Raw genomic sequence first — 11908 nt, 5'->3', positions numbered from 1 at the left:
GGAATATCAAACTGATGGAGGGTCAGGATTGAGGGAATGCCATAGTGTTGGATAGACAGTATTGAGGGAGTGCTGCAGTTTTGGAGGGTCAGTACTGAGGATGTGCCATACTGGTGAAGGGTCAGTAATGATGGAGTGCTGCACTGTCGGTGGTTCAGTACAGAGGAAATGCTGCACTTTCGGAGGGTCAGTACTGAGGGAGTGCCATACTGTCGGAGGGTCAGAACTGAGGGAGTGCAAGACTGTCGGAAGATCTGTACTGCGGGAGTGCCATATTGTTGGAGGGTCAGTATTGAGGGAGTCTCATACCATTGGAGGACCAGTACTGAGGGAGAGCCATACTGGTAGAGGGTCAGCACTGAGGGAGTGCTACACTGTCGGAGGATCGGTATTGAGGGAGTGCTACACTGTTAGAGAGTCAGTACTTAGGGAGAGCTGCACTGTTAGAGAGTCGGTACTGAGGGAGCGCCGCAATGTCGGAGGATCAGTATTGAGGGAGTGCTGCACTTTTGGCGTGTCAGTACTGAGGAAGTGCTGCACTGTTGGAGCGTCAGCACTGAGGGAGTGCCAAACTGTCGGAGGATCAGTACCGTGGGAGTGCCGTACAGTCAGATGGTCAGTCCTGATGGTGGTCCATTCTTTTAGAGGGCCAGTACTGAGGGAGCTCTGCCCTGTCAGATGGTCAGCACTGAGGGAATGCCATCCTGTCGGAGGATCAGTATTGAGTGAGTGCTGCACTGTCGGAGGATCAGTACTGCGGGAGTGTCGTACTGTTGTCGGGTCAGTACTGAGCGAGTGCCGTTCTGGTGGAGAGTCAGCATTGAGGGAGTGCTGCACTCTTGGCTAGTTAGTACTAAGGGAGTGCCTCACTGTTGGAGGGTCAGGGTCTCTACTGAGGGAACGCTGCATTCTCAGACTGTTAGTATTGAGGGATGCTGACTGCCAGCGGGTCAGTACTGAGGGAGTGTTGCATTGTTGTTGAGTCAGTACTGAGGGAATGCTGCACTCTCAGAGTGTCAGTACTGAGGGAGTGTTGCATTGTTGTTGAGTCAGTACTGAGGGAATGCTGCACTCTCAGAGTGTCAGAACTGAGGGAGTGTTGCATTGTTGTTGAGTCAGTACTGAGGGAATGCTGCACTCTCAGAGTGTCAGTACTGAGGGAGTGCTGCACTGTCAGATGGTCTGTATGGAAGGACTGTCACACTGCCGGAGTGTCAGTTCTGAGCGAGTGTCATACTTTCGGAGGTTCAGTACTCAGGGAATGCTGCACTGTTGGACGGTCAGTACTGACGGAGTGCCATACTGGTGGAGGGTCAGTACTGAGGGAATGCTGCACTGTCGGAGGATAAGCACTGAGGGAATGCTGCACTGTTAGAGTGTCAGTTCTGATGGTGGGCCATTCTTTTGGAGGGCCAGTACTGAGGGAGCACTGCCCTTTCAGACGGTCAGCACTGAGGGAGTGCCATCCTGTCGGAGGGTCAGTATTGAGTGAGTGCTGCACTGTCGGAGGATCAGTACTGCGGGAGTGTTGCATTGTTGTTGAGTCAGTACTGATGGAATGCTGCACTCTCAGAGTGTCAGTACTGAGGGAGTGCTGCACTGTCAGATGGTCAGTACGGAGGGACTGTAACACTGCCGGAGTGTCAGTTCTGAGGGAGTGTCATACTTTTGGAGGTTCAGTACTCAGGGAATGCTGCACTGTCGGAGGATCAGTACTGCGGGAGTGTCGTACTGTTGTCGGGTCAGTACTGAGAGAGTGCCGTTCTGGTCGAGAGTCAGCATTGAGGGAGTGCTGCACTCTTGGATGGTTTGTACTGAGGGAGTGCCTCACGGTTAGAGGGTCAGGGTCAGTACTGATGGAGCGCTGCATTCTCAGAGTGTTAGTATTGAGGGATGCTGATTGCCAGCGGGTCAGTACTGAGGGAGTGTTGCATTTTTGTTGAGTCAGTACTGAGGGAATGCTGCACTCTCAGAGTGTCAGGACTGAGGGATTGCTGCACTGACAGATGGTTAGTACGGAGGGACTGTAACACTGCCGGAGTGTCAGTCCTGAGGCAGTGTCATACTTTCGCAGGTTCAGTACTCAGGGTGTGCTGCACTGTTGGACGGTCAGTACTGATGGAGTGCCATACTGTTGGAGGATAAGTACTGATGGCGTTCCGGACTGGTGGAGGGTCAGTACTGAGGGAATGCTGCACTGTCGGAGGATAAGAACTGAGGGAATGCTGCACTGTTAGAGGGTCAGTACTGAGGGAGTGTTGCACTGTCAGAAAGACGGTACTGAAGGGGTGCTGCACTGTCGGAGGGTCAGTACTAAGAGAATGCTGAACTGTCGGAGGGTCTGTACTTAGGAAGTGCCATACTGTCGGAGGTTCAGTACTGAGGGAGTGCCATATTTTCGGCTGCTCTGCACCGAGGGAGTGGCGGCCGTTGGCGGATCAGTACTGAGGGACTGCAGTACTGGTGGAGGTTCAGTACTGATGGAGTGCTGCACTGTTACAGGGTCAGAACTGATGGAGCGTTGCGCAGTCAGAGAGTCGATACCGAGGTAGAGCTGCACTGTCGTAGGGTCAGTACTGAGGGAGTGCCATACTGTCGGAGCATCAGTACTGAGGGAATATCAAACTGATGTAGGGTCAGTATTAAGGGAATGCCATAGTGTTGGATAGTCAGTATTGAGGGAGTGCTGCAGTTTGGGAGGGTCAGTACTGAGGGAGTGCCATACTGGTGAAAGGTCAGTAATGATGAAGTGCTGCACTGTCGGAGGGTCAATACGGAGGAAATTCTGCACTTTCGGAGGGTCAGTACTGAGGGAGGGCCATAATGTCGGAGGGTCAGAACTGAGGGAGTGCAAGACTGTCGGAGGATCTGTACTGCGGGGTGCCATCGTGTTGGAGGGTCAGTACGGATGGAGTGCCATACTGGTGGAGGGTGAGTACGGATGGAGTGCGGCACTGCCAGTGGGTCAGTACTGAAGGAGTGCCAACAGTCGGAGGGTCATAACTGAGGGAATTCCATACAGTTGGAGGCTCAGTACTGAGGGAGTGCCACACTGTTGTAGGATCAGTTAGGACGGAATGCCATACTGTTGGAGGGAAAGTTCCGATGGTGTGCCATTCGTTTGGAGGGCCAGTACTGAGGGAGCACCGCACTGTTGGAGGATCAGTATTGAGGGAGCGCTGCAGTTTTGGCGCGTCAGTACTGAGGAAGTGCTGCACTGTTGGAGCGTCAGCACTGAGGGGGTGCCGGACTGTCGGAGGGTCAGTACTGGTGGTGCCGTACTGTCAGAGGGTTAGTTCTGATGGTGTGTCATTCTTTTGGAGGACCAGTACTGAGGGAGTGCCATACTGTCGGAGGGTCAGTACTGAGGCAGAGCCATACAGCCAGATGATCTGTACTGAGGGAGTGCCATACTGTCGGAGGGTCAGTACTGAGGGAGTGCCATACTGATGTAGGGTCAGTCGTGAGGGAGCGCTGCATTGTTGTTGAGTCAGTACTGAGGGAGTACTGCACTGTCGGAGGGTCAATACAGAGGAAAATCTGTACTTTCGGAGGGTCAGTACTGAGGGAGTGCCATACTGTCGGAGGGTCAGAACTGAGGGAGTGCAAGACTGTCGGAGGATCTGTACTGCGGGGTGCCATCGTGTTGGAGGGTCAGTACGGATGGAGTGCCATACTGGTGGAGTGTGAGTACGGATGGAGTGCGGCACTGCCAGTGGGTCAGTACTGAAGGAGTGCCAAACAGTCGGAGGGTCATAACTGAGGGAATTCCATACAGTTGGAGGCTCAGTACTGAGGGAGTGCCACACTGTTGTAGGATCAGTTAGGACGGAATGCCATACTGTTGGAGGGAAAGTTCCGATGGTGTGCCATTCGTTTGGAGGGCCAGTACTGAGGGAGCACCACACTGTTGGAGGATCAGTATTGAGGGAGCGCTGCAGTTTTGGCGCGTCAGTACTGAGGAAGTGCTGCACTGTTGGAGCGTCAGCACTGAGGGGGTGCCGGACTGTCGGAGGGTCAGTACTGGTGGTGCCGTACTGTCAGAGGGTTAGTTCTGATGGTGTGTCATTCTTTTGGAGGACCAGTACTGAGGGAGTGCCATACTGTCGGAGGGTCAGAACTGAGGGAGTGCAAGACTGTCGGAGGATCTGTACTGCGGGGTGCCATCGTGTTGGAGGGTCAGTACGGATGGAGTGCCATACTGGTGGAGGGTGAGTACGGATGGAGTGCGGCACTGCCAGTGGGTCAGTACTGAAGGAGTGCCAAACAGTCGGAGGGTCATAACTGAGGGAATTCCATACAGTTGGAGGCTCAGTACTGAGGGAGTGCCACACTGTTGTAGGATCAGTTAGGACGGAATGCCATACTGTTGGAGGGAAAGTTCCGATGGTGTGCCATTCGTTTGGAGGGCCAGTACTGAGGGAGCACCACACTGTTGGAGGATCAGTATTGAGGGAGCGCTGCAGTTTTGGCGCGTCAGTACTGAGGAAGTGCTGCACTGTTGGAGCGTCAGCACTGAGGGGGTGCCGGACTGTCGGAGGGTCAGTACTGGTGGTGCCGTACTGTCAGAGGGTTAGTTCTGATGGTGTGTCATTCTTTTGGAGGACCAGTACTGAGGGAGTGCCATACTGTCGGAGGGTCAGTACTGAGGCAGAGCCATACAGCCAGATGATCAGTACTGAGGGAGTGCCGTACTGTCGGAGGGTCAGTACTGAGGGAGTGCCATACTGATGTAGGGTCAGTAGTGAGGGAGCGCTGCATTGTTGTTGAGTCAGTACTGAGGGAGTGCTGCACTGTCGGAGGGTCAATACAGAGGAAAATCTGTACTTTCGGAGGGTCAGTACTGAGGGAGTGCCATACTGTCGGAGGGTCAGAACTGAGGGAGTGCTGCACTGTTACAGGGTCAGTACTGAGGGAGTGCCATACTCTCGGAGCATCAGTACTGTGGGAATATCAAACTGATGGAGGGTCAGTATTGAGGGAATGCCATAGTGTTGGATAGTCAGTATTGAGGGAGTGCTGCACTTTTGAAGGGTCAGTACTGAGGGAGTGCCATGCTGGTGAAGGGTCAGTAATGATGGAGTGCTGCACTTTTGGAGGGTCAGCACTGAAGGAATGCTGCACTGTCAGAAAGTCGGCACTGAGGGAGCACTGCACTGTCGGAGGGTCAGTACTGAGGTAGAGGTGCACTTTTGGAGCATCAGATGGTCAGAACTGATGGAGTGCTGAATTGTTGTTGAGTCAGTACTGAGGGGGCGCTGCATTCTCAGTACTGAGGGACTGCTGCACTGTCAGAATGTCAGTACTGAGGGAGTATCATACAATTGGAGGGTTAGTACTGAGGGTCAGCCATACTGTCGGAGCGTCAGTACTGAGGGAGTGCCAGACTGTTACAGGGTCAGTACTGAGGGAGAGCCAGACTTTTAGAGGTTCAGTACTGAGGGAGAGCCATCCTGTCAGAAGATCAGTACTGAGGGAGTGCCATACTGATGGACAGTCAGTACTGAGGAAGTGCCAGTCATTTAGAGGGTCAGTACTGAGGGAGAGCCATCCTGTCAGAAGATCAATAATGAGGTTGTGCCATACTGTGGGTGGGTCAGTAGTGAGGGACTGCCATACTGATGGAGCTTCAGTACTGAGTGTGTGCCAGACTGTTGGAGGATCAGTACTGAGGGAGTTCTCTGCTTATGGTGTGTCAGTATTGAGGGAGTACCATACTATTGGGGGGCCGGACTGAGGGACAGCCACACTGATGGAGGGTCAGCACTGAGGGAATGCTACAATGTCGGAGGATCAGTCCTGAGGGAGTGATGCACTGTTAGAGAGTCAGTGCTGAGGGAGTCTTTCACTGCCAGAGGGTCAGAATAGATGGCGTGCGGCACTGTAAGAAGATCAGTACTGAGGGAATGCTGCACTCTCAGAAAGTCTGTGATGAGGGAGTGCTGCACTGTCGAAGGATCAGTACTGAGGAAATGCTGCTCTCTCAGAGTGTCAGTACTGAGGGAGTGCTGCACTGTCAGATGCTTAGAACTGAGGGAGGGCTGCACTGCCAGATAGTCAGCACAGTGGGAGCGCTACATTGTTGTTGAGTCTGCACTGAGGGAATGCTGCACGCTCAGAGTGTCAGTACTGAGGGAGCGCTGCATTATTGTTGAGTCGGTACTGAGGGGGCGCTGCACTCTCAGAGTGTCAGTACTGAGGAAGTGCTGCACTGTTGGAGAGTCAGCACTGAAGGAGTGCCAGACTGTCGGAGGGCCAGTACTGTGGGCCTGCCGTACTGTCAGAGGGTCAGTTCTGATGGTGTGCCCTTCTTTTGGAGGGCCAGTACTGAGGGATTTCTGCCATGTCAGATGGTCAACACTGAGGGAGTGCCAGACTGTCGGAGTGTAAGTACTGAGGATGTGTGATACAGTTGGATGGTCAGTATTGAGGGAGTCTCATACTATTGGAGGGTCAGTACTGAGGGAGAGCCATACTGGTAGAGGGTCAGCACAGAGGGAGTGCTACACTGTCGGAGAATCAGTACTGAGGGAGTCCGGCACTGCCAGTGGGTCAGTAGTGAAGGAGTGCCATACAGTCGGAGGGTCATAACTGAGGGATTTCCATACTGTTGGAGGCTCAGTACTGAGGGAGTGCCAGACTGCTGGAGGATCAGTTAGGACGGAGTGCCATACTGTTGGAGGGACAGTTCCGATGGTGTGCCATTCGTTTGGAGGGTCGGTACTGAGGGAGCACCGCACTGTTGGAGGATCAGTATTGAGGGAGCGCTGCAGTTTTGGCGCGTCAGTACTGAGGAAGTGCTGCACTGTTGGAGCGTCAGCACTGAGGGGGTGCCGGACTGTCGGAGGGTCAGTACTGGTGGTGCCGTACTGTCAGAGGGTTAGTTCTGATGGTGTGTCATTCTTTTGGAGGACCAGTACTGAGGGAGTTGTGCCCTGTCAGTTGGTCAGCACTGAGGGAGTGCCATACTGTCGGAATGTCAGTACTGAGGCAGAGCCAAACTGCCAGATGATCAGTACTGAGGGAGTGCCATACTGTCGGAGGGTCAGTACTGAGGGAGTGCCATACTGATGTAGGGTCAGTAGTGAGGGAGCGCTGCATTGTTGTTGAGTCAGTACTGAGGGAGCGCTATACTCTCAGATTGTTAGTATTGAGGGATGCTAACTGCCAGCGTGTCAGTACTGAGGGAGTGCCGTACTGGTGGAGGTTCAGTACTGATGGAGTGCTGCACTGTTACAGGGTCAGTACTGAGAGAGCGTTGCACAGTCAGAGAGTCGATACTGAGGGAGAGCTGCACTTTCGGAGGGTCAGTACTGAGGGAGTGCCATACTTTCGGAGCATCAGTACTGTGGGAATATCAAACTGATGGAGGGTCAGTATTGAGGGAATGCCATAGTGTTGGATAGTCAGTATTGAGGGAGTGCTGCACTTTTGAAGGGTCAGTACTGAGGGATTGCCATGCTGGTCAAGGGTCAGTAATGATGGAGTGCTGCAGTTTTGGATGGTCAGCACTGAAGGAATGCTGCACTGTCGGAAGGTCATTACTGAAGGAGTGCCATACTGTCGGATGGTCAGAACTGAGGGAGTGCAATTCTGTCGGAGGCTCTGTACTGCGGGAGTGCAATACTGTTGGAGTGTCAGCACTGAGGGAGTGCGGACTGGTGGAGGGTCAGTATTGATGGAGTTCTGCAATGTTAGAGGGTCAGCACTGAGGGAGTGTTGCACTGTCAGAAAGTCGGTACTGAGGGAGCGCTGCACTGTCGGAGGGTCAGTACTGAGGTAGTGGTGCACTTTTGGAGCATCAGTCCTGAGGGAGTTCTGCAGCATCAGATGGTCAGAACTGATGGAGTGCTGAATTGTTGTTGAGTCAGTACTGAGGGGGCGCTGCATTCTCAGTACTGAGGGACTGCTGCACTGTCAGAATGTCAGTACTGAGGGAGTATCATACAATTGGAGGGTTAGTACTGAGGGTCAGCCATACTGTCGGAGGGTCAGTACTGAGGGAGAGCCAGACTTTTAGAGGGTCAGTACTGAGGGAGTGCCATACTGATGGACGGTCAGTACTGAGGAAGTGCCAGACATTTAGAGGGTCAGTACTGAGGGAGAGCCATCCTGTCAGAAGATCAATAATGAGGGAGTGCCATACTGTGGGTGGGTCAGTACTGAGGGACTGCCATACTGATGGAGCTTCAGTACTGAGGGTGTGCCAGACTGTTGGAGGGTCAGTACTGAGGGAGTTCTCTACTTATGGTGGGTCAGTATTGAGGGAGTATCATACTATTGGGGGGCCGGACTGAGGGACAGCCACAGTGATGGAGGGTCAGCACTGAGGGAATGCTACAATGTCGGAGGATCAGTCCTGAGGGTGTGCTGCACTGTTAGCGAGTCAGTGCTGAGGGAGTCTTTCACTGCCAGAGGGTCAGAATAGAGGGTGTGCGGCACTGTCAGAAGATCAGTACTGAGGGAATGCTGCACTCTCTGAAAGTCTGTGATGAGGGAGTGCTGCACTGTCGGAGGATCAGTACTGAGGAAATGCTGCTCTCTCAGAGTGTCAGGACTGAGGGAGTGCTGCACGATCAGATGCTTAGAACTGAGGGAGGGCTGCACTGCCAGATGGTCAGCACTGTGGGAGCGCTGCATTGTTGTTGAGTCTGCACTGAGGGAATGCTGCACGCTCAGAGTGTCAGGACTGAGGGAGCGCTGCATTATTGTTGAGTCGGTACTGAGGGGGCGCTGCACTCTCAGAGTGTCAGTACTGAGGAAGTGCTGCACTGTTGGAGAGTCAGCACTGAAGGAGTGCCAGACTGTCGGAGGGCCAGTACTGTGGGCCTGCCGCACTGTCAGAGGGTCAGTTCTGATGGTGTGCCCTTCTTTTGGAGGGCCAGTACTGAGGGATTTCTGCCCTGTCAGATGGTCAACACTGAGGGAGTGCCATACTGTCAGTGTGTAAGAACTGAGGGAGTGTTATGCAGTTGGCTGGTCAGTATTGAGGGAGTCTCATACTATTGGAGGGTCAGTACTGAGAGAGAGCCACACTGGTAGAGGGTCAGCACTGAGGGAGTGCTACACTGTCGAAGGATCAGTACTGAGGGAGTGCTGCACTGTTAGAGAGTCAGTACTGAGGGAATGCTGCACTGTTAGAGAGTCGGTACTGAGGGAGCGCCGCACTGTCGGAGGATCAGTATTGAGGGAGTGCTGTACTTTTGGTGTGTCAGTACTGAGGAACTGCTGCACTGTTGGAGCGTCAGCAGTGAGGGAGTGCCAAACTGTCGGAGGATCAGTACTGTGGGAGTGCCGTACTGTCAGAGGGTCAGTTCTGATGGTGGGCCATTCTTTTGGAGGGCCAGTACTGAGGGAGCTCTGCCCTGTCAGATGGTCAGCACTGAGGGAGTGCCATCCTGTCGAGGGGTAAGCATTGAGTGAGTGCTGCACTGTCGGAGGATCAGTACTGCGGGAGTGTCGTACTGTTGTCGGGTCAGTACTGAGCGAGTGCCGTTCTGGTGGAGAGTCAGCATTGAGGGAATGATGCACTGTTGGAGGGTCAGTACTGAGGGAGCGCTGCATTCTCAGAGTGTTAGTATTGAGGGATGCTGACTGCCAGCGGGTCAGTACTGAGGGAGTGTTGCATTGTTGTTGAATCAGTACTGAGGGAATGCTGCACTCTCAGAGTGTCAATATTGAGGGAATGCTGCACTGTCAGATGGTCAGTACGGAGGGACTGTAACACTGCCGGAGTTTCAGTTCTGTGGGAGTGTCATACATTCGGAGGTTCAGTACTCAGGGAATGCTGCACTGTTGGACGGTCAGTACTGAGGGAGTGCCATACTGCCGGCTGCTCTGCACCGAGGAAGTGCCTGCCGTTGGCGGATCAGTACTGAGGGAGTGCAGTCCTGGTGGAGGTTCAGTACTGATGGAGTGCTGCACTGTTAGAGGGTCAGTACTGAGGGTGCGTTGCACAGTCAGAGAGTCGATACTGAGGTAGAGCTGCACTGTTGGAGTGTCAGTACTGAGGGAGTGCCATACTGTCGGAGCATCAGTACTGAGGGAGTATCAAACTGATGGAGGGTCACTATTGAGGGAATGCCATAGTGTTGGATAGTCAGTATTGAGGGAGTGCTGCAGTTTTGGAGGGTCAGTACTGAGGGAGTGCCATACTGGTGAAGGGTCAGTAATGATGGAGTGCTGCACTGTCGGAGGGTCAGTACAGAGGAAATGCTGCACTTTCTGGGGGTCAGTACTGAGGGAGTGCCATACTGTCGGAGGGTCAGAACTGAGGGAGTGCAAGACTGTGAGAGGATCTGTACTGCGGGGTGCCATACTGTTGGAGGGTCAGTCATGAGGGAGTGCCATACTGTTGGAGGGTCAGTACGGATGGAGTGCCATACTTGTGGAGGTTAAGTACGGATGGTGTGCGGAACTGCCAGTGGGTCAGTACTGAAGGAGTGCCATACTGTTGGATGCTCAGTACTGAGGGAGTGCCATACTGCTGGACGATCAGTTAGGACGGAATGCCATACTGTTGGAGGGACAGTTCTGATGGTGTGCCATTCGTTTGGAGGGCCGGTACTGAGGGAGCACCGCACAGTTGGTGTATCAGTATTGAGGGAGCGCTGCACTTTTGGCGCGTCAGTACTGAGGAAGTGCTGCACTGTTGGAGCGTCAGCACTGAGGGGGTGCCGGACTGTCGGAGTGTCAGTACTGGTGGTGCCGTATGTCAGAGGGTTAGTTCTGATGGTGTGTCATTCTTTTGGAGGACCAGCACTGAGGGAGCACCGCACTGCTGGTGTGTCAGTACTGAGGGAATATCAAACTGATGGAGGGTCAGTATTGAGGTAATGCCATAGTGTTGGATAGTCAGTATTGAGGGAGTGCTACACTTTCGGAGGGTCAGCACTGAAGGAATGCTGCACTGTCGGACGGTCAGTACTGAAGGAGTGCAATACTGTCGGAGGCTCTGTACTGCGCTAGTGCTATAATGTTGGTGGTCAGTACTGAGGGAGTGCGGACTGTTGGAGTGTCAGTACTGATGGAGTTCTGCACTGTTATAGGGTCAGTACTGAGGGTGTGTTGCACTGTCAGAAAGTCGGTACTGAGGGAGCGCTGCACTGTCGGAGGGTAGTAATGAAGGAATGCTGCACTTTCGGAGCCTCAGTACAGTTAGTACTGAGGGTCAGCCATACTGTCGGAGGGTCAGTACTGAGGGAGTGCCAGACTGTTACAGGGTCAGTACTGAGGGAGTGCCAGACTGTTAGAGGGTCAGTCCTGAGGGAGAGCCATCCTGTCAGAAGATCAGTACTGAGGGAGTGCCATACTGATGGACGGTCAGTACTGAGGAAGTGCCAGACATTTAGAGGGTCAGGACTGAGGGAGAGCCATCCTGTCAGAAGATCAGTACTGAGGGAGTGCCATACTGTGGGTGGGTCAGTACTGAGGGACTGCCATACTTGATGGAGCTTCAGTACTGAGGGTGTGCCAGACTGTTGGAGGGTCAGTACTGAGGGAGATCTCTACTTATGGTGGGTCAGTATTGAAGGAGTATCATACTATTGGAGGGTCAGTACTGAGGGACAGCCACACTGATGGAGGGTCAGCACTGAGGGAATGCTACAATGTCGGAGGATCAGTCCTGAGGGTGTGCTGCACTGTTAGCGAGTCAGTGCTGAGGGAGTCTTTCACTGCCAGAGGGTCAGAATTGAGGGAGTGCGGCACTGTCAGAGGATCAGTACTGAGGGAATGCTGCACTCTCAGAAAGTCTGTGATGAGGGAGTGCTGCACTGTCGAATGATCAGTACTGAGGAAATGCTGCTCTCTCAGAGTGTCAGTACTGAGGGAGTGCTGCACTGACAGATGCTTAGCACTGAGGGAGCGCCTCATTGTTGTTGACTCAGTACTGAGGAAGCGCTGCACT

The sequence above is a fragment of the Heterodontus francisci genome, chromosome 41, assembly GCF_036365525.1.
Source record: "Heterodontus francisci isolate sHetFra1 chromosome 41, sHetFra1.hap1, whole genome shotgun sequence".
Taxonomy (NCBI): domain Eukaryota; kingdom Metazoa; phylum Chordata; class Chondrichthyes; order Heterodontiformes; family Heterodontidae; genus Heterodontus; species Heterodontus francisci.
This window is presented reverse-complemented; position numbering follows the sequence as displayed.